Genomic DNA, 27,136 nt, shown 5'->3' on the forward strand with positions numbered 1-27,136 from the left:
GTAAGTAGCGAGGTAAATCATTTACCAATACTTCATAGGAGCAAGGAAAGGACTCCACTTCATGCATTCTAGCCTGGACACTGACTGAACTGTGTGTGCTTATATAGTGCTCTTGATGATTGTGCTAATGAGGTGGAGGTGTGGCTAGTTGAGGGAGAGCGCTGTGATTGGGTAGTGGCAGAACCTGGCAGATCCGTGGCAACTGTCTTTATGTTGTTTGTACATTGATTTTGAAGATTGAATGTGAAATTATTGCAGTATAAAAGTACATTTAAAAACTTCAATGGTAGGTGGGATTAATTATGATAAGGGTGTTGCCAGGGTAAAGGGTTTTTTGCACAGTTGGGCCAATGTAACGTGAATGCCTAAAACGAATGTAGAAAAATCTAAAATAAAATAGATTCCTTTTAATGATGTGCACTGTACTTTGAGAGTTGGTTGTATCATCACAATTTAATTTAATCGTTGTACTTAAACATTACAGCATAACACAAGCAACATGTGGACTAGGAATATTAATGGTAATGGTCATACAGAGTTATGCAGGAATCATTCATTGTAGAGAGAGTGCAAAAAGAATAAAGCCGATTGCTCCATACTGAAACGGGCTCTTTAACAGTAACTATTCAAAAACATGACACAATGAAAACGCTGGTTGTGGTAGAAGTAGTGTGCTCGTTTATGATTATTACAGTTCTCTGCAGGCAGTGTACTTTTTTTTTTACATTTAGTTTTAGTTTTAGGAAGAGCTGCCATTTATTCAGTCATATAAAGACTTTCTTCGTATATAAAAAATTAAAAAGGTTTTGTATAGGCCCCAATTCTTACCATTGACTAGTAGCTTATTAACATGGCAGTTATTAACATTGACCCTTTATTAGTACTTACACATATTCTGCATGTACATCCATAATCCCAATACCTAAAATTAACAACTACTGTACTTTATTACCTGTTAATGAGCAGCAAATTAAGAGTTGATTGGGGCAAAATCTATAGTTAATGGTCTGTTAGTAGTGGCAAATGCAGTGTAAAATAAAGTGTGACCATGTATTAAAAATGATAGATCTGATATGAGGCAGGACCATTTGAGCAATGGGGAGAGTAATAATTCACATTTCATGTTCATAAGTGATCAATTCAATAAATTTAGGACCTAAATTGTCTTTTAGGAGCTAAATTGTCTACTGTCTGTCCAAAACCAATCACATCAGTTATGTGAGATGTGTTACATATTTAGGAACTTTTCAAGAATTAGGCTTAAACTTATCATCTTTTTGGAATCTAGCTTGATAAATGTCTTATTTCTTATGAATTTGCATGAATCTGTCCCCTAGTTCACATGCGGTTGGATCTAAACAGGATTGGACTAGTACCACCCTGCCAACAACTTAGCAGCTACCCAGAAAAACCTTGTCGACCTTCAAACAAAAACATGAAATGACATAACGACCTAATAGATACAATAAAAGACCGCTCTTGCAACAGGCAAGCAATACATTAACAGCCACACATTTCTGGTAAATACCAAATCAATCCAAAACAATCTAGTGGCCATCTAACCACACATTACCAACTCCCTTTCAACCACCCAAGAACATTTTAGCCACTGCGTTGCAATTACCCAGAAAGCAACCAGTCAATACTTGGTGGACACTCAGAAAATCTTCCCTGTCATTTTTCCCCTCTTCAAATCCATTGTCTTCAGAAAATGTAAGATCTGTTTTGATCTTTCACAATTGCTGTCATCTGGATTTGTGACAAAATGTCTGTGTAATTACCAGAAACCTTAAACAATACCTTGTGAAACTCGCAGAACTCTTACTCCTTTTTTTTTTTACTATCCACTAATTAATGTCAGCGTATATATTGTTAATTATTTTTCCCCTTTCTAATTGGAAACTTAATTGACAAAGGATTAGCCACGAGAGGGAATTAATTGCCTTAGCAGACACATACAGAAGTTCGTCTGAAAGTAATTCTGTTCAGTGTCAGCCCCTGACAAAGATTTATTTCATATTCGGTGTTAACAAGAATTTAATCTTTTACAGCAGCTTCTCGAGATGGGCTCGGCGCTATTAAAAATACTCCACAAAACTTGATTATTTCCCATCACAACGGCAGCCGAGTATTATCAGCAAAATGAGAGCGACCACTAAAGCAGATCAACAGCGAGATATCGCCACGTTCAGTCATATCACAAGCAAGAAATTCTCAGAAATTTTCTTCAAAGGTCTCAAAGACTGATCTATCGTGTCAAAAGTGGTGTGATGTTTCATAATGCATAAATGATTTGCAGATTATAAAAGCATATAGCACATATGGAAAACAGACCCTGCCGCCCCACCATATGTTTATGTAGGCCACCCTTTGTGTCCCGTGACTGGTTTGAAATGCATTTAAAGTGTCAACTAACCCTGAAGCAAGTGATTACTCCATCTAAAGTTTCATCAGTAACCCGTGGTCTGGTTGCGCTTACCGCAGAGTTGCGCAAGTGGTTGTTTCGTCTAGAGATCCACCTGAGGTGTTTGAGTGCGGCTCATTCGGGACGTTGATTTTGGCCGACGTGTCATGGAGACATCTGTAGTTCTCTACTGTACGTTCTCACCATCAAATGCCTTCTTGTGCTCCATTTCCACATTTGGTGGTTCTTCACTGATCTTCGCTGAAGCAGCCAATCAGCTCACCAGGATCTGGGCTTTTTTATGATCAGCCTCTTTCGTGTATCGTAACACGGATGTGATCAGGTTAGAAAGAAAGCAGATAAGTGTAAGTCATGAATGAATGAGTTGGAGTGATCACTTAAATATACATTATTGCTCTCCCCATTGCTCAAATGGTCCTGCCTCATATCACAACTTTTCTTTCAGTTTAATACACGGCCACACTTTATTTTAAGCTCTGGTTCTTGCTATTAACAAACTATGACTTTTGCCTCAATAAACTCCTATTTGCTGCTCATTAATAGTTAATAAGGTACTTGTAAAATTGTGGTATTGAGATGTAGAAAACAGTCATGCAGAATATGTGATTTATAAGTACTAATAAACCACCGATATGTTAACAGCAGGCATGCTAGTAAGCAACTAGTTAATAAGAATTGTTCCATATACTGAAGCGTTACCTAACACACTTGTATAATCTTAAAACCCAGGAAACAGGTTTATGCACTTGGTTCTATTGTCCCAAAGTATTTATTATTATTAATATTTATTGTTTTTATGAGCTTTTGGTGAAAGGTCTGTGGTGCAAGCAAACTAAGGATTATGTGTTATCTTGTGGAAAATTTCGGCTAGGCAGTTGCGAATGAGTGGCTCAATGGGACTAGGTTGTTGGAAACATTAGATGTCATAATGGCGAACAAGAAAACTGTACTTATTTGCCACTTTCACAGCTGCATTGGGTTTATACTCAAGCTCCCGCAAACTATTCTAACCTTACAAACGTTGCATTCATTTGTAAAGATTATCTTCAACAAAATAATCTCTATAATAATCTATTTTATTAATTTGTTTGGTCACAAGGCTTATTTTCTGCCAAAAAAATATAATAATAATAAAAATAAAATAAACAAATAAAAATAATCCACTGAAAAAACCAGGATGATGCTTACTTTTGGTCAACCAACAAAAAAACATCATCACTGCAACACTTACTAAGGTTGGCGTCCAGCGGCTGTTAAAGTCTTGGTGGTTTGGTTTGGTCTGATTTTAAAATTGCTTCATTTGGTCGACTGTGATGGTCTCCTTTATGATTTTAAAAACCTCATCTAGGCACTTTAGAGATTCTGTCAGAACGAGTTTCTGACCCTCTGACCTCTTCTCTGAATCTGGTCAAACGGTCCCCTCTCTCAGAACATGCTGGCTTCTCTTTCATGCTATTTCATGCTATTTTCATTTCTTCCTGAATTACAGGCTTTGAAAACTCAATGACAACTCTCTTTCCATTTTCAACAATTTCAAGGTCAAAATTCTCAGTGATTAAATTCGTGTTCAGCACCTAGCTCACAGCTAATATGTTCAAGAGCTGAATTTCTACAAAAGCTGCACCTTTTGCCCCAAAGTGATGGTCAGCTTTGTTGCACCATAATCTATGGACATAATACAGAGCATACAGTGAAGTTTTCTGGTACTGTTCAGCCTGTCTTGGTGTTAAGCTTTTAGACATAAGTTAAGAATTTAGGTTGAAGTGTAAAGATTTCAATACACAGCAAGTTTCATCTTCCCTATTTGTATATTGTAATGATTTTGATAATATTTTATAAGGCAAGGACATTTCTTAGTTTATTTAAAGTCCCTTTGTCATTATTCTATTGCATGAGTTGGTTTCCAAATAACATTTTAACGCTTTAAACGCTTTACCCAAAACAAATATGTATATCACTCAAAGGTTAACTGTAATTTATGTGTTGTAGTATGTAGCTTATAGGGGAAGAAAGCCAGCCAATGAAACCTTGACAATATTATCAATATAGAACATGCTATTTTATGCTGTTTTGCTTAAAAATACTGTCTTTGTTGTGTTCCTCACTTACCCAACTGAATGCATATGTAATAAAATAGCTATTACATTGTTATTATTGCTACTGCAACCAAAAACATTTTATTTTTTAGACATTTTCAAATAAGCTTCCACACAGTGTTTATAGAAAGCCAACCTAATAAGGTACATATCTGAAACCTGACATTTCGCTCTCCTTTGTATGAACTGTCCTTATCTGGATGGAAAGGTTAACCTTTGGAGTCAACCCTGTCACGCTGTAGACGCAGTTACCTGCAAGCCAGAAAGTCAATAAATTTGCAGAAGACATTTGCATGCATTAATCTTTCTCTCTCTCATCATCCAAGGACATGGTGCATAAACATAATTTTGAGTGATTTCCACTGGGTAAAACATCATTGTCTCTGTCTGACATTGTATCAGTGCGGTTTTGTTGTTATTTATTGTTGATGTTTCTGAGCTCTTCTTGGAATGAACAAGAGAAGCGTCTGTCACATACCGAGAGCTCGGATGCCAAGAGAAGCTTTCCGGTGTGTTCGGATGTGAGATTTCTCCAATGACTTGTCTTTTATACTAGTGCAGACAGGTAAAGATGCTGTCAAATATTTCGCACGCCTATGATTTAATCAATGCTTTTAAAACGTATATGTTTTGTGTCAAGAGTGACGGTATTTTATATCCTGAATTGTATTCGGTGGAAAATTATTTGTTAACATAGGTAAGGAAACGATGTCTGCACCTGATTTTAAAACATTTAAATGTTACAGTGATCGACGACAACTTTATTGGAAATTTATTATAGTGACTGTAAGAATTTTCAGCAGCATTCTTCAGAATTGCATGGTCCTTCAGAAATAATTGCAATATGCTGATTTTCTGATTGACAAAAAATACTGAAAACAATATTTTGTCACTCCGGATCTGCTATTAAATTTCACAAATAATTACAAAAATATTTATTCATTTCATATGGATTTTTTATTATTGTATAAAGTCGGTCGGCGCAAACAAAGACTGTAGTACACAGATTTGCGACAATAATTGATGATTTTGATTAAATGAATGACATCTACAATTGTCCAGTTAAATGTTAAAAGATTTAGGATTGCTTTTTAGCAGCTGGGAATACATGCTCTTATCAGATGGATGATAAAATGCACGAAACATTAAGGACCTGAGCCAGAATATCACAGAGAGTTTTGAGATCTGTTTAGGCCAATAAGCAACCACCCGAATCAGCCTAGCAACTGCATAGCAATGAAACGAAGTCCACTCTGAACAGCCTAGCAACTGCATAGCAATGAAACCACCTCAGTGCACAGTGTTTTGCATGGTCAAGATCGACTCATTTTCTTCAGAAAATGAAAAAGTCTTATTCTAACATCTAACAAGCTCTTTAAAACTTTGGTGAACATGTGGTTTATGAAGCAAATTATTACGCTCGCGCTGGACAATCCTAACACATTTTGGATGGTTCCGATGCACATGAAAGATATTTATGCGGTATTTGATAATATTCTTCCTGTAAAAACGGCTTCAGTGCCCAGCTCTGTTTAACTAGATTGGAATTTGTAATGATCACTCAATTCATAGCCAGACGTTATTGAGCCGTCACCAGATGGTGCAGGGAATCAAGGTGAAGTGGCCGCGTGCCCAGCCATATTCAGGCAAGTCTGTTCTAGCCTTCGGTCATAATATGGCTCACATAAAGAGGAAGTTGGATAAAGTCCTGTCCGTGGATGAAATCTAATCCATGACTAAATTATGCCCTGCCATGGGTGACTATCCATTGAACACATTTTTGCTCCGAGTTCTCGTTTAATCCCTGTCTGGAAACAAGCCTCAAAGTAAGATGAACTGCCTTATTTTGTAGATACTGTTATATCTGAAAGTTTTCATCTCGAGCCAAGGTCACCACAAAAGTCCCTTTATTTAGATTAAGCTGTTTTTTTTCCCCCTGAGAATGAATGCAGTGTTGCCCACACCGGTGCTGAGATTACCCATCAATCACCACTATCTTAATACATGATGTATGCTTTGTTCTGTTCATATGGCAGAAGAGCATTCCGTCAGATTCAAGGCTGGGTAATGCGTTTCCCTGTTTTTTTTTTCATTGATCAAAGGCTAGCTAGACTTTCCGATACCTAAAGCAAGTAAACTAGAGGTCTCAAACTGCCCTAGATAGTTTCTTATAGCCTCTCATGTGTCAAGACTTATATTTGCGACCTGCAAATAATTTTATATGTAAAATCGTTTTGTCCTTTGATCAAACAAACAGATCAACTCTGTATATATATGTATGTATGTATATTGCTGGAAACAAGACAATAAAATAAAAGAAAAAAATAGTTTTGCATTGTATTTGAGAGGTCTGCCCTCTTCTGTAGCACTTTAAGTGAAAATAGTAGAATTGGGTCAGCTACATTTTGTGACCGGTCGACTCATGCCATCGACCTTGCTCTTCACTGTCTTCTATCCTGTAGTTCCTGAGGAACACAATCTCAGGCGTCAGTAGCTCACTAAACATGCAGAGCGGTACTCTGGCTACGAGTTGCTCTGAAACTCTGAAAAGGCCTGTCAAGCATCGCTGACTGTTTATAGTCAAAATATATGGCTGCAGAATCCATTTGACGTAATTGATGAAGTGCACTCCCGTCTAGTAGCCCTCAGGTTAGACTTTGAGATCCGCGAAGCAGACAAACCAGACTCTCGGTGGATGTTGTATTTAACACGCCAGTCTGCGAAGTTCCTGAACTACATGCAAAAAAAAAAAAAAAAAGCCATTGTTTTCTCTTGTGGTGAAGATTTTTGATGATGCAACGCTGCTGAAACACCGGCGACGGTTTGAGCGTATTAAGGTGCACTCTATCAAAGTTGTGGATAACGGCCAAGAGTGTTTGCTGAATGATGCTCTTGTCATAACAAGCTGACAACGTGAACCCAAATGTGGTGCGACGTGGCCTGTACGATTACACGTGGCTTTTAGGGAAAAGTTCAAAGCGTTCACCTTGGCACAGACACGAGCTTTGACAGACGGCGTATACTATAAAAGTGACTGCTGTCAAAATGACAGTTTCATCTGAAAGTTTAGTCGCGACGTTCTTCTGTGAAGTGTCATAGTTCATTCGGTGTTGCCGGTGTCGGTTTAGAAGAAAATAAATGTCAATGACACCGCGAGGAAGCAATGTCTTAAATCACGTTTGAAGATTGCATGACAGGACAATAGGAAAATCGGATCCACCTTATATTAAGTGTCTCAAACATCTATGCACCAACCTTTATGTTCAATGCACGATGCATCATTTAAATCCGTATAATATATAGTAGCAGTCAGAAAATTAATAGAGTTAAAACAATTAATGCCTGCAAAAATCAATTTTAGGGTCTGCGACATATCTAAAAGTATACGATAAAAACATACCATTAAAATTAATGTTGATCCACATGATCCTCTTCAATGAAACTCTCTGTATCTTAATCGGGCTTAAACTGATAAGCAACGTCGTTGTTTACAATACAGCTGGAGCACACGAGGATGTTTGGCCAATCACAACACACTGGACCAATCAGCTGACCAATCAGAGCCCAAAGTGTATTTCTGAGGGAGGGGCTTTATTAAAGCAGGAAATGATCAGCACGTTTATGCGAGAAGGGACAAAGTGGTGTAGAATAATGGTAAAACATGTAAAAAAAAAAAGCCCTTTAAATATATTAGGCTTTTATGGGAGCTCAAACCTTAAAAGTTTTCTGTTTTTTATGACATACAGTTTTTTTTTCGACCCTTAAACGCTACTGGGTGGATTACTTACAAAGTCTGTTCCTGATTATCTGTATATTTATTTTGACCTAACTTGTTTATATTGCATTTAATTTTTTAAATCTTTTTTTCTTTTCTTTTAAATGCCTGAAACATCATACTACTCTAGAGTTTTCAACAACTGTGAAAAATAAATGAAAAAGGGTTTTAAAAGCTGATTTAAAAAAAAAGAAGCAAATTATTTATAGAAATTGAAGAGCAAATGGATAAATAGTTTATGAAGAAATACATATATACATGCATAACACTCAAGTGTTCCAGGTTTTGAATAGGTCTTGTCAGATAATCATTATCAGTGTTCAGTAGCTTCCATAATTCTCCGTCTCTCACATGGATGACTGACAGGTGTTTTGTCTCCCAGAAGTATGGATTGGGAATCAATTTACATGGCCGTTTTATATTGTAATTATTAACTGTATTCAATATGACACACAGTAAAATAGACTTCCTTTTACTAGAAAGGAAACAAATCAATACATTATAAATTAGTTAATGTGAATAATTTGCAATGATGCAGTCCATAATGATCCCATCCATGAGATATATGTGTGTGTATCTATGTGTGTGTGTGTGTGTATTTATATATATATATATATATATATATATATATATATATATATATATATATATAAATCTTAATAATCATTTTTCTTAAGGTCATTTTTTCAGGGATTTTTCAGTAAAACATCAGTATACTTTGTTTTACAATTTCTATTCATTATGGAACCAAACCAATTTTAGACAATTTTCGAATCGAAAACTGCGTTACAATAAATTCTGCTTTTCCCTTGCTTTGTTACATAATGTAAATACAAACTTTTTTTTGGTTCGTCTTGCTTTAATTGAGGCCAAGTGCTGTATTTAAGTTTGCTGTACTCCGCATCTTGGCCGTTTAAGTTGCCCCGTAAAATTGCCCTGGCGCTGAATTATAGCGCCCTAGAATCTGTTCATCAATATAATAACAACATCATTTCCGAATTGCATTTTAAAGTAATTTTTCTTTAAAAGTAGCCTCCTACACATATTGATTGAGCGGTCCGGTCGTCTGAAACGTGCCTCGGGGGGGATACGTCTGCCTGTGATCTTCCTCCTCTTAGATGTTCTTCTGAGTAACAAACAGCCTCAGACAGTTTTCACTCCATTCAGCGTCCACGAAGCTCCAGACGAGCCTCTACAGGATTTCTCGCTCATATTAGCATTTTTCTATCGTAAATCCAATGCGCTATGATGAGACAGGCATAAAAATAGCGCTAATCAAACTAGCACTCTCACTCACGGTGGGGAAGGCGAGAACATTCACAGCAAGTTACTTCCTGCACGTTCAGGGTTCCTTTGGGAGCTTTTAAAAGACTAGCTTCTAAAACAAGTAAAAGACAGTTGAAAGTCGGTCTGCTGATATCGCCACGGTTTCATTGCCGTTAGTCACTCTTTAAAAGGATGTAGATGGAGTAGATCTGCAGAACTAAGTTTGCGTGTTAAACGATTTGGACCCATCTAACCGCCGGGGGTTTATTATTTCGGGTCAGATGTATAGAACGAACCCGAAACAGAATATTGGAAGAAATATCGCAAGCCTAGTAATTTCCTCCGGAGAAGTTCGCCAGTTTCTTTTATCAAATTAAAAGAAAATAGATATTGTTATGTCTGGTATAATGAGCAAATCCAGAAAGTAGAGATCTGAGGCTGGGCGAACACAGAACGAGTACATGAATCACTTGTATTTAATTGAGCAGATACAGGGCGGCTTTGGCACGAGCTGCGGGGAGATGGTTTTAAAACTCGCACACATTTACGCACAACAAGCGTTCGGACTAATCGGCGAGAACGCCTCTAACTTTGTACCATTAAAGTCTTTGTAGATCGAAACCAGTAAGTATAATGGTAACACTTCATAACTTATTAATTAAAGTACTGCGCCCGGTTCTACCTTAGATGATTACACAGTGTGCGGTACTTTGATATATGATACTCTGTGATTATCGTGTTCATAAAAGGGGGGGGGGTAATAATGTGTCGTGTGCTAAAGCAGCTGTTACACGGTGAAGCATTTATTTGTTTTGTTTTGCTTTTATTTTTAGTGTTTATGAAGTTTGAAACACTCAATATGAAAATCGCACTGCTTTTTATTTATCACCAACGGCGCTCGTGAAAACTAGCGGCAAGCAAATCTCTTATTACTAATGCATAAAATGACATGGTGCATGCATAATGCTGAGCTAACAACAGAAGTGTGTATCGGATGACTGTAATGGATTTTTTTGACTAGTCCCAGTGTTCTGAAATGTTCCAGAGAGCGCTAGGATGTTCCTAAATATTCCAAAATGTTGCAGAAACTTCTAAAATGGTTAAGGGAATAAACAAACCAACGTGCAAAATGAGTACAAAAATGGATCTGTACTAGATCAGTGTTGCATGATCTATTATCTATATTTTAAAAAAAAAACATATATATATATATATATATATATATGTGTGTGTGTGTGTGTGTATTATGTATATGTATATATGTGTATTTTTTTAAGAGATTAACTCAAAGTATAAGCATGGTGGTGATAAGTTTTTGCTTTTAAAATGTAAAAAGTTAGTTATAATATATGTTGCATAAAAGATCACAAGTTAATTTACATTCAGATAGTTTCATAAAACTCTCAATTTTTCATACCCGTTCATATATGAATATATAACTACTGATATGCATTTTATAATGCTCATTAATGACTTTGCTATTCGGTATAAAGTAACTGACCCCTATTTCTCGGTTTTTATGCTATTTTAGCATGGAATCTACTGCACCCAAAACCATTTTGTCCTCTGAACCAAAATGTCAGTCATTTCTGTGAGCGCTTAACAGCATCGCTGTCGATCCCAGCTCATCTCGTAACTTTACAGTGTGACAGAGTGTTCCTGCAGTGCATTGTGGGTAGCCTCCCCCACTGGCTGATCGGTGAGCGGACTGATGGGAGGGCTAGTAGTGACTTTGCTTTTCTGTGGAGCAGCTCATGTTTAATGCACAGCCCTGCTGAGCTCTGAGTATTGATTTGTAAATGCACGCCATGTGTGTTTATCCGCCTAAGATTCTCACCATTGTTTCAGGAGGCACATTTGCATAGAAGCAAGAGCCCAGTAGAGAGAGAGAGAGAGAGAGAGAGAGAGAGAGGGATGATGAACTGTAGTTCAGATGTGTTTTAAAGAATTGTGATTGGTGGAAGGACCGGTCATTCATTCGTTCATTGAACATTGTTTATTATTAGATTTTTGGGTTGTCTGTTTATTATTCATGGAGCACATTTCCATTGTTTTCCATTGTGCATTTTCCACACTCGGTTTGCCCTCTGATCTGTGTGTATCATTATTTTATGTTTGGTGTGCGTTAACTGTTGCATTTCAAGCGCGCTGGTTGATTGTTTATGTCTAGCGTGTGGTTTGTTGTTTTGTTTGGTGTACTGTATGATCTTTGTTGTTTAGTGTGCGCTGTTTATTATATTTTGATTGTGGTGTGTTGTTTTTATGTTTGTTGACCGTTGCGTTTTATGCGTGTTGTTTATTATATCAAATATGAGGCGTGTTGTTTTTATGTTTGGTGTATAGGCTGTTTAGTGATTTGTTTGTTTTTAGTTGTTTGTTTCGTCTCAAGTTCCTGTTAATTTGTAATTTGTAGACAAAACAGTAGGAAAAAAAAATTAAATAATAATAATAATAAAAAAATTAAAATGTATATATATATATATATATATATATATATATATATATATATATATATATATATATATATATATATATATATATATATATATATATATATATATATATATATATATATATATATATATATGTATATATATATATATATATATATATATATATATATATATATATATATATATATATATATATATATATACACAGACTTTAAGTGCGTCAGTAATTGATTCATCTTAAGAAGAGTTCAGATATTGTGCATTTTAAAATGCAATAACCACAAACCAAAATGTTTTCAGTTAGTGCTAAATGGAAGGAAATATAGGTAATGTAATATCATTAAAAATAGATTATAATATATATATATATATATATATATATATATATATATATATATATATATATATATATATATATATATATATATATATATATATATATATATATATATAATATATATATAATAGTATATAAATATATATATAATATATTATTATACTATATACTATATTTATATATAGTATATAAATAAAAATACATTTATAAATAAATTGAAAAAATATTTTAGAGATTTTGAGATTTCTTGAACGTCTCAAATTGTGCTAAGTCTGCTTATTATTTATGTTTTTAAATCTAATAGTGTCAAAGGTCTCATTTTTGCCTAACTTTAAGGCGAACGTCTGACATAAAGCATGCACTTTAATAAGGCATGACTGAAAACCTCCGTTAAGTCTCCTGAGCTACGAAAGAGCAAACTCTGAGCAACATAAATTTCTCTTTGGGTGGTTGCATTTATGTTTTTGTTAATCGTGCCATGGGTATTGCAAGCATATGTCACCGTGCTCACTCGCTCGTGTGTGTGTGTGTGTGTGTGTGTGTGTGTGTCTCTGGCAGCGCACACTTCCTGCAACAGTGGCTAGGGGGTGCATGTGGACAGAGGAAGCCACACTAATATATTCCTCACTGGCTGCTGTGAGCTGGTCACATGGGGAGCCAGTGCGAGTTTAAAAGTGCTTTGGTTTCCCTTCAGCCAGTGCAGTGTGAGCCTTTGCCTGAGACGCACACACATACACACACACTACACGCCTTTGCCTACAGAACAGCAACTTTCTGTACTGGAGCTTCTCTGATCTACCCAAACACACATGCGCGCGCACTTTCACATCTGTGTGCAGCTACAGAGGACAAGACACAGGCATTAAGGAGCGGAGGAAGATAAGGCAAGAGACGGAAGCAAACGCTTTTAAGTAAGTACCTTGATTCTATCTGTTCTTTATGAACTGTCAGTCATTTTAAACGGGGAATGTTTCGTTGCACGTGATGCCATTTGGTTTTGCGCTTTGAGGGACATGCGGAGATGGACATATTGTTGTATTTATTTATTTTTTCGGAGCTCTATTTTGGAAGCTGTTGGGATCAACATATGATTGGCAAATGTCACCTAACGGATTATTTCCTGTTTGCTTGAGGTTGAACCGGGTGTCACGGTGTTCACTAGCCGCAGCGTCTCCCGGCTCGCCGCTGCCTGTTATGCACGTGTTAGAAGGATGCGAGCGAGCGTGTTAGACAGCCGCGCACCATGCAAGAAATGCGATTCACGCAGCCTCGCTCCCGGGGAGACGAGGCAAACAAAGTGGCCGGTTCGCCGGAGAGAGGAGAGACAGGGGGTGAGGATCAGGGGTGCGGAGGAATGGGAGAGAAAGACGGGCGACCGAGTGAAAGTGGAGGGGCTTTGAAAAGCCCTGACACTGGGCAGACAATTAGCCCCGGCTTCTGTTATCTGTGCCTTTTCTGTAGCCGCTGCCCTGAAGGCGCAGGTCAAGGGAAGAGCTGACCCAGTGTCAACACTCCTGCATGGAAGCCATTATCAGGACCTGATTGATTAGTTTTAGCGGAAATCTCCTCATCTCCTCCTCCTCCTTCTCCAGCTCGGGCTGCCGCTTTTTGTTCTGTGACTGGGCTTGAATCTTGCCGCTTTCCCTGCCTTTACTTTCTTCATCTCTCTATTGGACTTTTGTTGTGGGTGGAAATCTCATGGAAACGTGTCCGAGTCACACATAAAAAAAAAAAAAAAAAAAAAAAATATATATATATATATATATATATATATATATATATATATATATATATATATATATATATATATATATTTATTTATACATTGCATGAAGTTAGCATTATTATTATTATTATTATCATTATTATTATTTTTGCATTTATTATTTATCTATTTATTCAAATGCATGCAGACTGAATTCTAAAATGTTAAATTAAATTTTTTTAATTGTTTTATTTGAAGTTTTTTACATTTTAAGAATAAGAAATATAAACAAATGTCAAACATTTATTTAAAAAAATCTATCTATCTGTCTATCTATCTATCTATCTATCTATCTATCTATCTATCTATCTATCTATCTATCTATCTATCTATCTGTGTAATTTTTATTGCTTTTTTTTGATTACGCATTAAAATATGACCTGGACGCCCCTCTTGACGGGTTGCATGAGGTTCATCCTTATGCATATCTACCGGTGTTTTTGGGATGCGACATCCATTTATTGGTGGGCTAAAACTCTGTAACACAGGGACACGCTGCGGGGGTAAAGCTCTTTCTCTTTGGTTTTAAAGACTCTGCCCTCCTCACATGAGCCCAAAGGGGGGTCAGCTTAACTCTGGCAGGGTTGACACTGCCTTAATGACGCCCTGTTTCATGCCTTATTGAGAGCGGTGACTGAATGGCTGCCGGACACCTACTTTTCTTTTTAAATGAGGGTCTCTGCTTTCTCTGTGCAGCGTTTCAGTTCGTAAAGCCTTCACCGAAGGGGCTCTCGCTGTCATCTGAGCAGCCTGTAGCTTGGCACCTGGTTTTAGTTTGAGTCCGTCCACACAAACGCAGTAAAAGAGCAACACGCGCCGGGGCCGGGAGCTCGTGTGGATGTAAATAAAACGTTGCAGGCTCAATAAAAGAGCTAAAGTGCTGTGCACGTGCTAGGCTAGGCTTAATTAAATTAATACACTCCTGTCGGAGGATTAAGCAGGACGTCTTTAGGTCTGGAATGACGGTAGGGATTCGTCTCGCGGGGTGTGTTTCGAGACCCCATGCTCACGTCTTTCGCTCTAATCTCTCCGTCCTGCCCCGGAGCCGTGTTTTTGATTCAAACAGAAGAAAAGTAAAATAACACCAGCATAATATTTCCCTTAACATACTTACCCCTTGGATAAACATCCTTAAACAGATGTCAGAGCGCAGGCTGATCACAGACAACGGGGGCTGCCGATGCTTTCTTCCCCAACATACACAAATTCTACAAATTAGAAGCTGGTGCTTGAGGAATCTGCCAGGAAAACCAGCCAGGGCCACACTGAGATGAAATAGTCTGATCTTTATGAACTGAGTTGCGACGTGTCGGTAATCTGCTGCTTATTCAATTGCGATTTGACTGATTGATTTATCGTTTCATTTGCGTGCGAATTTGAAGCCTGTGTCTTTTATGCAGTAAATAAGAATTTTCGAGATGAGCAGTTATGCTATTTTCTTGACTCTTCCAATTTAGCCCTTCACTGAGCTAACTAATGTGATGTTGCCACCGTTTGATATTGAGAGTGTGAGTGCCGTCAACCCCGTGTGCTGTATTAGTATTCATTAAAATGCGTTTAAATGCGAGAAGTCTCGTTTTGACTTCCACATGGGTCTTTATGTGGAAATTAATATTAATATCACTTTTACACGGAGAAAGAGAGTATGGAGTAGATTTTCATTTGCATTGATGGAATTACTAGTGGTTTTGCAAGAGCCTAGAGCATATTTAGTTTTTTACCAGGGGTATTTAAGTGTGTGTGTGTGTGTGTGTGCTGCGAATTGTTGTCATTAGCGTTGTATTGTGCACAAGCTATTTTTTAACTACTTTTTGCACCTTGAATTTTTTTCATTTCAAAAAGTAAAGAAATGAGGACTAATTCTTACTATTATCTAACAATTAAATATGACTCTGCCTCAATAAACTCCTTACTTTGCTGCTTATTTATAGTTAGTGTGGTAGGATTAAGGAATCTAAAATGCGGTCATGAAAAATAAGGCATTGGTATAAGTGCTAATAAACATCCAATATGCTTTTCAGTAACAGTTAACAATAGCGTTAGCAAGCTTACGAGATTAGTCTCTATTAAAATCTGTGCACGCTATCAAAAAAAGTTACAAAATGTATAAAATGTTGCTTTGTTTCCTGTTGGTTGTATAGAAGAACGGATTAAGAACATGACGGGTCCAATGGGAACACTGTATGCAAATGTCATGAGGATGTCATCACAGCCAGTTACATTTTGAATGTTGTACATTAATAAATAGTCTGCACATCTAAGCCTAAAAAAAAGATCTACTGCACATAGTGTTGTACTGAAGAAACAAAGTCAGCTACGTCTTGCATGGCCTGGTGGTGAGCAGAAAAAAATCCCACCATCTCAACTAATTTTCATGCCTGTAGGTGGGCTGGACATGTATAGGGGTTGTAAATCCATCTATATATTTGTTCACTGACATCTTTGGGTTAACTTTGGATCAAAGTATCCCTCCAGTTATGAACATTTAAATGCATTGACTCTACCAAACCCCAATGCTCCTCCCTCCCAAAGGAGTCTTCAAGATTTGGCTCTGCTTGAAACTAATTAATCCCTGGGCTGCGTGAAATCTGTCATTCTTCCATTTAACCTTGTCCACAAAGAGTCCTCTATTACCAAATCGGGTTACCTGGATCATAACTAACCTGTTTAACTCAAGCATGTGACTTAACCTTGGTCCCCTCCTCGATGTCTCCGCTCCTGTTCATGAAGCATTATAACACTAGATCCAGGTCTTCCATCCCAGACTCTATTTAAAGACACATCTTGACCCTTGCCAAAGTAAACACAGAGTATACGTGCTTATTTATAGGCTGAAGGCCATAAGATCACTAGCACGTCTTCGAAAGGTCAATGAGCTGACGCTTTTGCCGTCGCCTTGGGGGTAAATTTGGTTCCTGAACTTTCGAGTGTCATTTACTGACCACCTCTATCGCTTTTGCACCTGTAGGTGAAGATTTAAGCAAGGAAAGGCTTTCCAAGGTCAGGGCACAAGAGTGACCCGTATCACGGTGCAAAATACAGGACGACCAGAAAATAGTAACCGAGACAACAACCCTTGAGCAAAATGCTGGAGCTGTTCTCTGGCCACGTCGCAAGCTTTTAATCTATTAACTGCTGATCCTTAAACTCTAATCAATGCAGGCTTTTATATTTCCATTAAACGAGAAAGGGAAATGAATAAATAAATCATGCCGTAAGAGTGGCCAGCCTCCTTCGCTTGGAAAACCATCACAGACGGACCTCTTCTTAGCGTGTGCATTGCAAATCGCGTTAGCGCTCTGGGGCAGAGTTATTTGCCCAATTTCCCTCCATCCCCTTGGCTTTTTTATGGCATGTCTGCATTATTAGTGCCACTGCTTTTGATAGCAAGCACGCTCGGTTATTAAGGGAAGGGGGTTTGCAGAATTCGGACGAGGGGGGAGGCGTTGTGTTGACTGGGAAACGTTAATTGCATTAGCATTCCCCATTTGGCCTCTGATTGGAGTGGACTGGGGAAAATGCCAGGGTACATTTCTCTGTTTACACCCCGGCCTGAGCTACTATGAACCCTGGCAGATATTCAAGGTTGAGGGCCCCTGGACACGGCGCATTTGTGGCGCCTTGGTCCTGCACAAGCTGCCTGGATCCTCTTGCGAATTCAACCTCTTGTACCTCTTTTATAACCTGTTGATGGCATAGTGAACTTGTGAAAGCGAAACATGGAGAAAATAAAGAGGTCGGCATGTATCAAACAAATCAAGATGAAGCTGAGGTTGTTCAAAAGGGGGATCAACATGAGGAAGTCTTTGCGTTGTTTGCAGATGCGACTTGTTGCGTTAATATAGGTTTTAGTTGCATGGGTTCGCATGCAACTGAAAACTATACTTTTGCATATGATGGCTATTTTAGAGTGGCTTTAGAGCGAATTGCATTATTCTAAAAATTAGTTTCCATCGGTCAAAAAAAAAACCATTAATGCTTTTATCATAATCATAATAATAATAATATAAAAAAACACTTCAGCAACAAATCAGCACATTAGAATTATTCCTGAGGGATCATGTTCTGAGTATTGATGTCGATGAGTATTGATGTTTAAATTCAGGTTTGCATTTGCAAGAATTACAATTTTAACACATACTCACATAGAAAACAGTTAATTTAAGATGTAACGATATTTCACAATATTACTGTATGCTTTATCAAATTAATACAGCCTTGGTGAGCGGAAGACAGAGAAAGCGTATGAAAATAATCTTACCAACCCTGATATACTGTATGAATGATAAATATTTCCATGTATCAGCATTACATGCAGAACTTACCGTGCATTATATTCAGTTTTCTCCACAAGAAGGTTGCAAATTGTGTTTTTAAAATGCAGCTCAAGCGCCGCCATGCATCTTCGCAATGAACAACACTATTAAACCGTCTTAATGGCGAGAAAAGACTGTTTAATATTGCATAAGTCTACCCTTTCTCTCAGCAGCTATTCAATCTGCAAACCCGGGTGATTAGATATTGTGAAATCCGTTTAAAATAATCTTCTCTTCTTATTCTTAACTTAACGTGCCAAGTTAACTTGTATTGTCACCTGCAAGCACGATTAGATTTAGAGTGTTTAAAAGACTTTTAATTGAAAACGGTGGCTTTATTAACAGTGCTGTGAAGCCCTGCAGGTGGACTCGATCTGCCCTGTAATCCTAGCAGTCTGGGTGTGATACGATTGTTTTCACTAAGCATACTGAATTAGCTGTGCTCCCTGCTGCCCACAGCTGCTAGCGCCTCCATCGAGGAGCTGTTTCCTTCAAGAGAAATACTTTCATCTCATTAACGGGGCTTAATAGTTACGGCTGCTTTGGAAAATCGCGTGAATTCCTCGAATGACCTTTTGAAGGGGTCGTATCATAAGGAGTCAAATTTTCCTTCACCTTTTAAGGTGAACAAGTTCATTCTACCGAGAAAGCACACCCTAACTTTAAATAATAATAATCATAATACATATAAAATATAATAAACCAAAAGACTATTATGCTTATGTGCAAGTTAAAGGTAAAGATAAATAAATAAATAATCAATTAAATAAAAAAAAATGTATCTGCTTTTTGCTTAGTGGTCTCATTACAATTAAGTTCTTTCATTATTATTGAAAAATGATTTTTATTTGATAAAATCAATGCTATATAATATAACATACGTTCGCTTTAATCAAATGTAATAATTTTTCGACTCCAGCGACCGCGGTTATATCTTCAGTAAAGAAAAGAGAAAGAAAATGCCATTTTATGACTTCTTTATGTTGCAAGGTTGTGTTTTGTTCATGTGGTATTTACAGTTTAGGCTGTGTTTCGCTGTTTTCTCAATAGTTCTGCAGTCATTTATCGCAATGCAAAGATTCACAGATACATATTAAAATGATAATTGCTCTGAAAGCAATGTGTTTTCGCTCGTCGGGCCTGAGACGAATCAGTACCATCAAAACACAGCATATGGGTGATATACAGTGCTGCTGATATGTCGGTCATGTAAGGATGTCTCTGAGCGAGCCGGTGTCCAGGTGGCTTAACTGCCTACTTAATGAGCACCAAATGACTGTATCTCGTCACCAGATGGCAAATGTTAAAGGAAAGTCATTTACTTTGAGTCTGTCTTTGCTGCGTTTTTAGAAATAATTGGACTGTGATTACAGTGAAATGTCATGCTGAGCTCCCTGACATCATCAGCTGACGATATTTTCAAAACGAGGACCCCCTGCCGTGCGCTCATTAGGGGTTTATCTGAATAACACGGCTTCGCTTGGTAAGTGTCATTTTTAAAAAGAAAAATGAATGTTAATATTGCATAATATGAGTTATTGACCGAATGCCATGATGCACGTTATATTTCATTCTTTATTTCTATTTTATTGTTTAAGTGAGAGAGCAGCTGGTGGCACTCCACAAGGTGATTTTTTATTTATTTATTTTTTAGTTTGAACACTTATTGTAATGAAACATATACTGAGGTTTTTTTAATTTATTATTATTATTTTTTAATTTATTTTAGAATAGTAGTAATAAAAGAAAACATACCGGTCTGTGTAAAACGGTTGCGAATGGAATATAATTGAATAGATTAGAATAGAATTAAATAGAACAGAATCTGAAAGTCAGAACATTTCCTCCTTTGACCTTTGTCATAGAACGGGTGCAAACAAATATGAATTTTTTTCATAGGGATAACATATCTAGTTAATTTTTAGAAGTTTTTAAATGATTATACGCTCTCCATCATCCACAGATCCACCAATCAGAGAAGATACATACATAAAAGTGACTACAAACTCCCATGAAGCTTTGCCAATTTCATGATTGGTCTGCTCTCTAATAAAGAAATACTTAAATACAGGCAAAAGTAGCCAGATAGTACTACGATCAGTTTATATCTTTTTTTTTTTTTTATGGTGATTGTGTGTTTGATTGTCTGTTTTATATTGATTCTTAGCCTCTGTGAACTTTGCTGTGAACAAAATAAATGATTATTTACACTTTCATCTGATCTTAATCACCATAATGAAGTAGGGCAATATGATTGGAAGTAGTTAATCTGCTTAGAGAAATGGCCTCCTCTCCATCTCTATAGTCATAATTATTCCTCCTTCGCCCCATAGGGAAGCGGTCTCCTTAAGACGCTCGTTAATTACGACACAAACCATAACTCTTATCTGGCGAATAGTTTCCCCGCTCATTCCTGCTGATTTCCAAAATGAGCCGTTTTTGACAAATGCTTAACTCGAGGTGGAGGTGCGAATCTGGGCTGAATTTATAGCCGTCTCGCGAAACCTGCGCTTGTCCTTTTTATGTCTCCTAAAATAATAAGACATCCCGATTAAGTAGCGAGTGGCGAAGATAGCGAGGAACAAATGCGCTAATGGTCGCTGAAAATAAAACAGTTGACAAGGCTGCGTTAAAGAGCGTGTAATTTAAGCGCTTTGACAGCTTAGGCGGAAAATATAACTGCGCGTAATTTACCTGAGAGAGAGGAGCCGAGATTTAAACCTGGTGTAAACCGTTAAAAGGGGATTTTAACAAAAGCCATCAGTCTTTGTCAACAGATATTTTGTTATCGACATTTAGCAGATTTTAGTCTTAATATTGTAAAACAGTTCATATAATCTAATCTAATGTAAAATGTAAAAAACTTCACAGCAGAATAAATACATAAATATATAAACTTTATGCCAGTAAAAAACTAAAACCTCCAATTTTTTCCTTCATTTATAGTGTAAATTATTTATAATAACACTATATATATATATATATATATATATATATATATATATATATATATACAAACAAAACGCTGAGGGAACAGCTGGTTAGTGCACTGCATTTGAAAAACCTGTAGTAACTTAATTGGCACGAGCTTGATTTTCCCCGCTTAACGTCTTGGGCTCTCAGGTAATCAAGCGCACATTCAACGCATGCAAGTTATGCTGAAAAAGTGATTAGACTAATTAATACTAACAACTGTTCTATCAAAGATTTTTTTCCTTCCAGTCCCTTGGCTGATTTCGTAAGCTTATGCTCACGTGTAGGCTTTGTTTCAAACCCAAGCACGCTACCTACGTAGGCAGCATTTGAAATCATTGAGATACACGTCCAATGTGTGCGTTTCCAACAGACCTCACATCAAAAGAGGAAGTCGGTAGAGCGCACGTGGGAAAATGATGATTAGATCGCTCCGCAAATTACAATTAGAATGGGAGATGCGTCCCACACGATGTTTGTCCAATTTGCATCGCTTTAAAATCACGAAACAGCTGTTCTCAATCAGACGTTGGGGTTAAAAGGTGCTTTTTACGGAAACGATGCGTTTTGTGTGTTTAAAGCGTTAGCTTAGCGACATGCAAATGTGTACCGGAAAGTCTTTGATGCTGATTTTGATCCAAATCGAGGTTAGGATGTTGCCTAGGATGTAAACACCAATGCTCTCAGACAGAACGTGTCGCGTTATTATGTATTTCGTCACTCGAGTTGTCTTTGGCATGTTATACACCCGTCAACAGCATCGACGCTTCGCTGCTAAAATCAGCTTAAAACAAGTCGAGGGCATGCAAATGCCAGGTTTGTCCTAGTTCAGGTTAAGGGGGCGCATTACGGAGGAGGCGCAGACGGGGACTTTACTCTTAAGCTCGCTTCACCCTTCGGGTGGGTTGGAGAGACATCAGTACACTTTTGAAGATGGGGCTGAGGGATTTTGTCGACCTGCGACACAGCCTTCTGAGATTGGTTTGATAGCAAATTTTGGCGCTTGGTCTAATCAGATGGATAAACCTACAATTGTTGAAAAATGATTTGCATGTTGATTTTCTTTACTGTATAGGAGCGTGCTCATGAATCTTGTTAGTCACGACTAGGGATGCAAGCCTCAACAGAAAATAAGAAATGCTAAACATAGCAGGATAACACATTTCTGCATTGAAAAAAGCGTCGAAACAATATTTACACAATATTTATCGCTAGCAACATTTTTGTAATAAACTTTGGCCACACTATTACTACTCATTTATACACTTTTTATAACTACTGTGTACTTATATTTACATGAATCATTTGGTAGAATGCACTTTTTTTTTACATTGTACTTATATTTCGAAAAATGCCTATGTAATCACATCTGTAATTAATTTGTGCAATTACTTTTATAATTGCATTCTTGAGCCATCCCTTACGCCTCAACCCACCTTTAAACCTACCCAGACCACCAAACCTGTCCCTAACCTTCCCAGCAGCCACCATTAATAGCAGCATATTAGCACCATTAATATCACAACAAAAAAATAAGTACATGTTTTGATTCAAGTACATAGTAGTTAAGGCCACCTAATAAAAAAATGGGACCTAAACTTCAAATTTTACTTCAAATCTACACAAATTACGACAGAGAATATATAAATATTTAATATATAATATATAAACACACAAGTGCTCTGTCTTTGTTATATGTACAGCTGATTGAAAATAGTTTTTTTTTTAATTTGCTTGTTTGTCCATTCATTTGTTTATCAAAAGCCAATGTTATAGCTCTCACAGAACTCAGTGCCATTTTTTTCCACAATTATTAATTTATTTCCCAGACTGATCTGTATTTGTTTATTCATTTTTTTCACACTCGTATGTGAAACTGATTCAAATGGCTCTATCCCGGGCAAACTGCGTCCATTTGGATTAAATCCAGACCATCATTACACGCCCTTAAATACTGAATGATGTATGGAACGTTTGGCAACCCTAATTACAACCTTAAACTTAAACATAAAGTGCTGCTTACTTTAGCTCACCCCGACGATCCATCTAGCGTCGCTCCCGAAACCTCAATCGCCATTTTCCCTGCTGCTGTGTCAAAGAGGAAGCTTTGAACTTCAATTGCCTCTAATGCAGGAAACTTCTATTACCGATGGCAAGCCAAACCTGTTTATCGCTTTCCACATAACATGCGAACTCTTGAAGCAAGGTTAGATGTTCTCAGCAGAGCAGGAGGCAGCGCTGACAAACTGTGATAAATTAGTTGTTTACTGACATTTTATTCTGGCTGAGGATGGTGGTTAGAGAGGAGATGTGTGTTAATGAGAAGAAAATAATCTCATGGAGATATGCTCACATCGATAAGAGGAAGTCAAAAAATGGTGATTAGGTGGCACCGCAAACTGGAATATGCAAGATGCATTCTTTGAGATGTTTATTCATGGGATGCTGATCTTGGATCGCAGACAGTTTAACGGTTAATGGCTCAGTCAGTAAAATGGATGTCATTTTCAGTTTTAGTATTTAATAAAAAACAATAACATCAACAAAATAGACATATTGGATATTTAATGTTTAAAACAGTAATTTACTTAACAAAAAAATACATTTTGAAGAATGGTGGTAACCAAAGAGTTGTTGGTTTTTTGCTCACATTCTTAAAAATATTTGATTATATATATATATATATATATATATATATATATATATATATATATATGTGTGTGTGTGTGTGTGTGTGTGTGTGTATATATATATATATATATATATATATATATATATATATATATATATATATATTTAACACAGAAAAGATACATCTTGTATGCTGATAAGTCATTTTGTTATATTGAATCTTGTATTTTGTCTTCTTTTTTTCCACTAGCTCTAAGGTGCAAGTGTAGATTTGGAATTGACCGATGAACACCACTTTAGAGAATGCAGTGCTAGCAGATTAAATAGCATTTTAATGCACTTTGTAATGATCTTATATGGGCACCTCCTGTGCCTACCTCTCATATGCCCTTAAAATTCCCTTACTGAGCAGATCCTCCGCTGTCTGAGTCTTCATTTGTGCGTTGACCATATAGTGGGTGGGGAATGCTTTGTCTAGATGAAGGACATTGCTGACAGCCTCGTATTTTGCTGTCCTTGTAAACACTGACCAATCGAAAAACAACAGAGCATAACGCCTTTATCAAGCCAGTATCGCAACTACAGTACAGAAAACCACTAAAAACTGCCATTTATGGTGGCATTTGAGGGCAACATGCATATATATGCATATATCGTAAGCATTATGGCATAGTCAAAATGGGCGTATTAAAAGAAAACCAATCAGACTCTTTGTCATGCCGCCAATGTAATTAATGTGCCAGCGCTGGGATAGAGCTGTAACTGAAGATCAGTATTAGCTTTCTCATTAGCATTTTAAATAAGATTGAGATTAGTTACATTGGCAAAAATAATGTGGCTACCAGCGCAAGTTTGGGGCCAATTTGGGCATTTTCCCGTCTCCATCCAATTAGATCTTTGACACTCACATTTCACCTCTATTTCACAGAGAGCAATTAAATGTTGAGTTGAAGCTGTAGAGAAGAATGGGGAAAAGAGAACAGAGCTTATTTAGCTTGCACAAAGAACGACAGAGAAGTTAATGAAGAAGAGAATAAGAGGCGACAGAGATGAGCAGCTAAATAGTTTGGACTGAAAAGGTGTCACTGAATATCACTGGACCAGCCCATTAGCTTCCCATTTCAGTTAGCCTCCCAAATTTACTTTGGATGAGTTTGGATGCAAAATTGAGCGAACGGGGAAAATATGTTGCCATATACATCACAAGAAATTAAACCTACGTCTGACCCTATAAAGGTTGCAAACCTTATGTCTTTTGTCACAAGCTTATGTTCCTTTCTAATGCATGTTAAAATGTATGATTGTGAAACAATTTTTTTATGATTTGTAAAGCAATAAAATAAATATTCTAGGCTCATACCAACCATTTGTGCCATAATGTTGACAACCATAAAAAAAAATCCAATTGTCTTCTTATATTGAAAAAAAGTGTATTCTAGTTAAGGCTATCTATATAAGTGGTTCCCAAAATACTAATTTCTGCTTTTAAATCCATCAAAAATTGGACACATCGATTTCCCCATTGACTAAATCTAAATATGATGTGACCAACTAAAACTAACTTCACGTTTTTAGTCTGATGTCACTTTTTGCAGCAGCTGACTAAAATGTCAGAATAAATAACTGTATATAAAAGTCTGTCTTATCATCAAAGCTGTCGATATCAGCCTTGAGACATCAGTCTGCCAACGTATGAGGTATATATCACACAGCAATAAACACAACCCATTTCAAACTTTACCGAGTTAACATACAGCATGGGAAAGGTCAAATGCCCCCAGCATCCCTCAGTGCACAGATGTTTAGCGCAATAGCATTTGTCACCCACCGCTGCTGAATAATCTCTGCTGATCATACACTTGGCATCTACCTGTATTCTCATTAATTGATTCCCACCGGTTCGCCTCAACGGCTGTGACCTAACTGACATTGCATCGCCCCATAAATGGTCCTATTAAATCAGGAGATCTCGTAAACTTGCCGAGCAGGGGTGTCTTGCTCAGGGTAGGTTAGCGTTGGCTATCAATTATATGTCCAGATGACCTTCTGTGGCCTCGCAGCGGAGCGACTGCTGACCAGACAGTCACTTGCGAGTGTCTGGATCAGAGCGCTTTTTATGATCGCAGTGTTTTCCTGTTTAACAAGATGGATTTGCTTGTGTTTAGCCTTGCACAGGTCATGAATGGATCTAGCTGATCCCATGCTCTTTCTATTATTGATCATGTGGCCTCGGATGATAGTGTATGTAATGCCCGACATGTCAGCCTATTGCTGAGTATTAAATGTCTGTGATAAAGACATGACCGATACATAAAATCATGTGTCTTGTTAAGGGACTATTGCTTTCCAAGGTGATTGGACCATTAGTGTCTGGTAGATGATAAATTGCAAAAGAAAATAAATAAATCAATAAATAAAAGTCCCAGAGGATTACAGGAGGAATGGGTAATAAAGCTAGCAACCACACAGAATACCATAGCAATATAAAAACATTATAGTAACACTGTACATAGTAGCACTTGGAACACCCTAGAAACTAGAGTACCCTCACAATGACTTAGGAATGCCTCTCAACTGCCTAGCTACACCCTTAAAACCACCCAGAACTTCGTAGTAATGCCCGGCAGGTTGTATTTCTACAATTGCATAGCATGTATAGGATCACTTGGCTACACCAAACCATCCCAGAAACTGCCTAGCAACCATCTACAGCACTATAGTAACCATTACAACCAAGCAACTACCTCAAAATATATCACCAAATGAAACTACCTAAAGTACCCCGGTAACCACCTAGTTACGTGGTAAGACCCAACTGGAGCACCTAATAAAATGCTTTGCAACATTTATATATTTTGTATATATATATATTTTTTTATATATAGCAATCAAATGCCTAACAACCATCTAGCTACACCGTAGCAGCTTACTAGCTAGACCAATATTAACTGCGTAATCATGCCTTAACAACCGCCTACCCAACACCCAAACATCCTAATAAACCCTAATAAACAACTAGTTGAACCATCAGTACCACAATATCAACTGCATAGAAATCTCCTAGCAACTAAATAGAACACCCTAGCAATCAAATATGCT

The 27,136-nt window shown here is 37.3% G+C and overlaps 1 protein-coding gene across 1 annotated transcript in view; it reads left to right on the plus strand.

The window, feature by feature from the left end:
* The first annotated feature begins 13,013 nt into the window (after nucleotides 1–13,013).
* The window catches only part of cntfr (ciliary neurotrophic factor receptor), a 116,629-nt gene continuing 102,506 nt past the window's right edge, over nucleotides 13,014–27,136 (plus strand). Inside the window, exon 1 of the mRNA XM_043249794.1 lies at nucleotides 13,014–13,263. The gene's annotated coding sequence lies outside the window, so the exon portion shown is untranslated. The remainder of the gene's footprint in view (nucleotides 13,264–27,136) is intronic.

The sequence above is a fragment of the Puntigrus tetrazona genome, chromosome 10 (genome assembly GCF_018831695.1).
Source record: "Puntigrus tetrazona isolate hp1 chromosome 10, ASM1883169v1, whole genome shotgun sequence".
Classification (NCBI taxonomy): domain Eukaryota; kingdom Metazoa; phylum Chordata; class Actinopteri; order Cypriniformes; family Cyprinidae; genus Puntigrus; species Puntigrus tetrazona.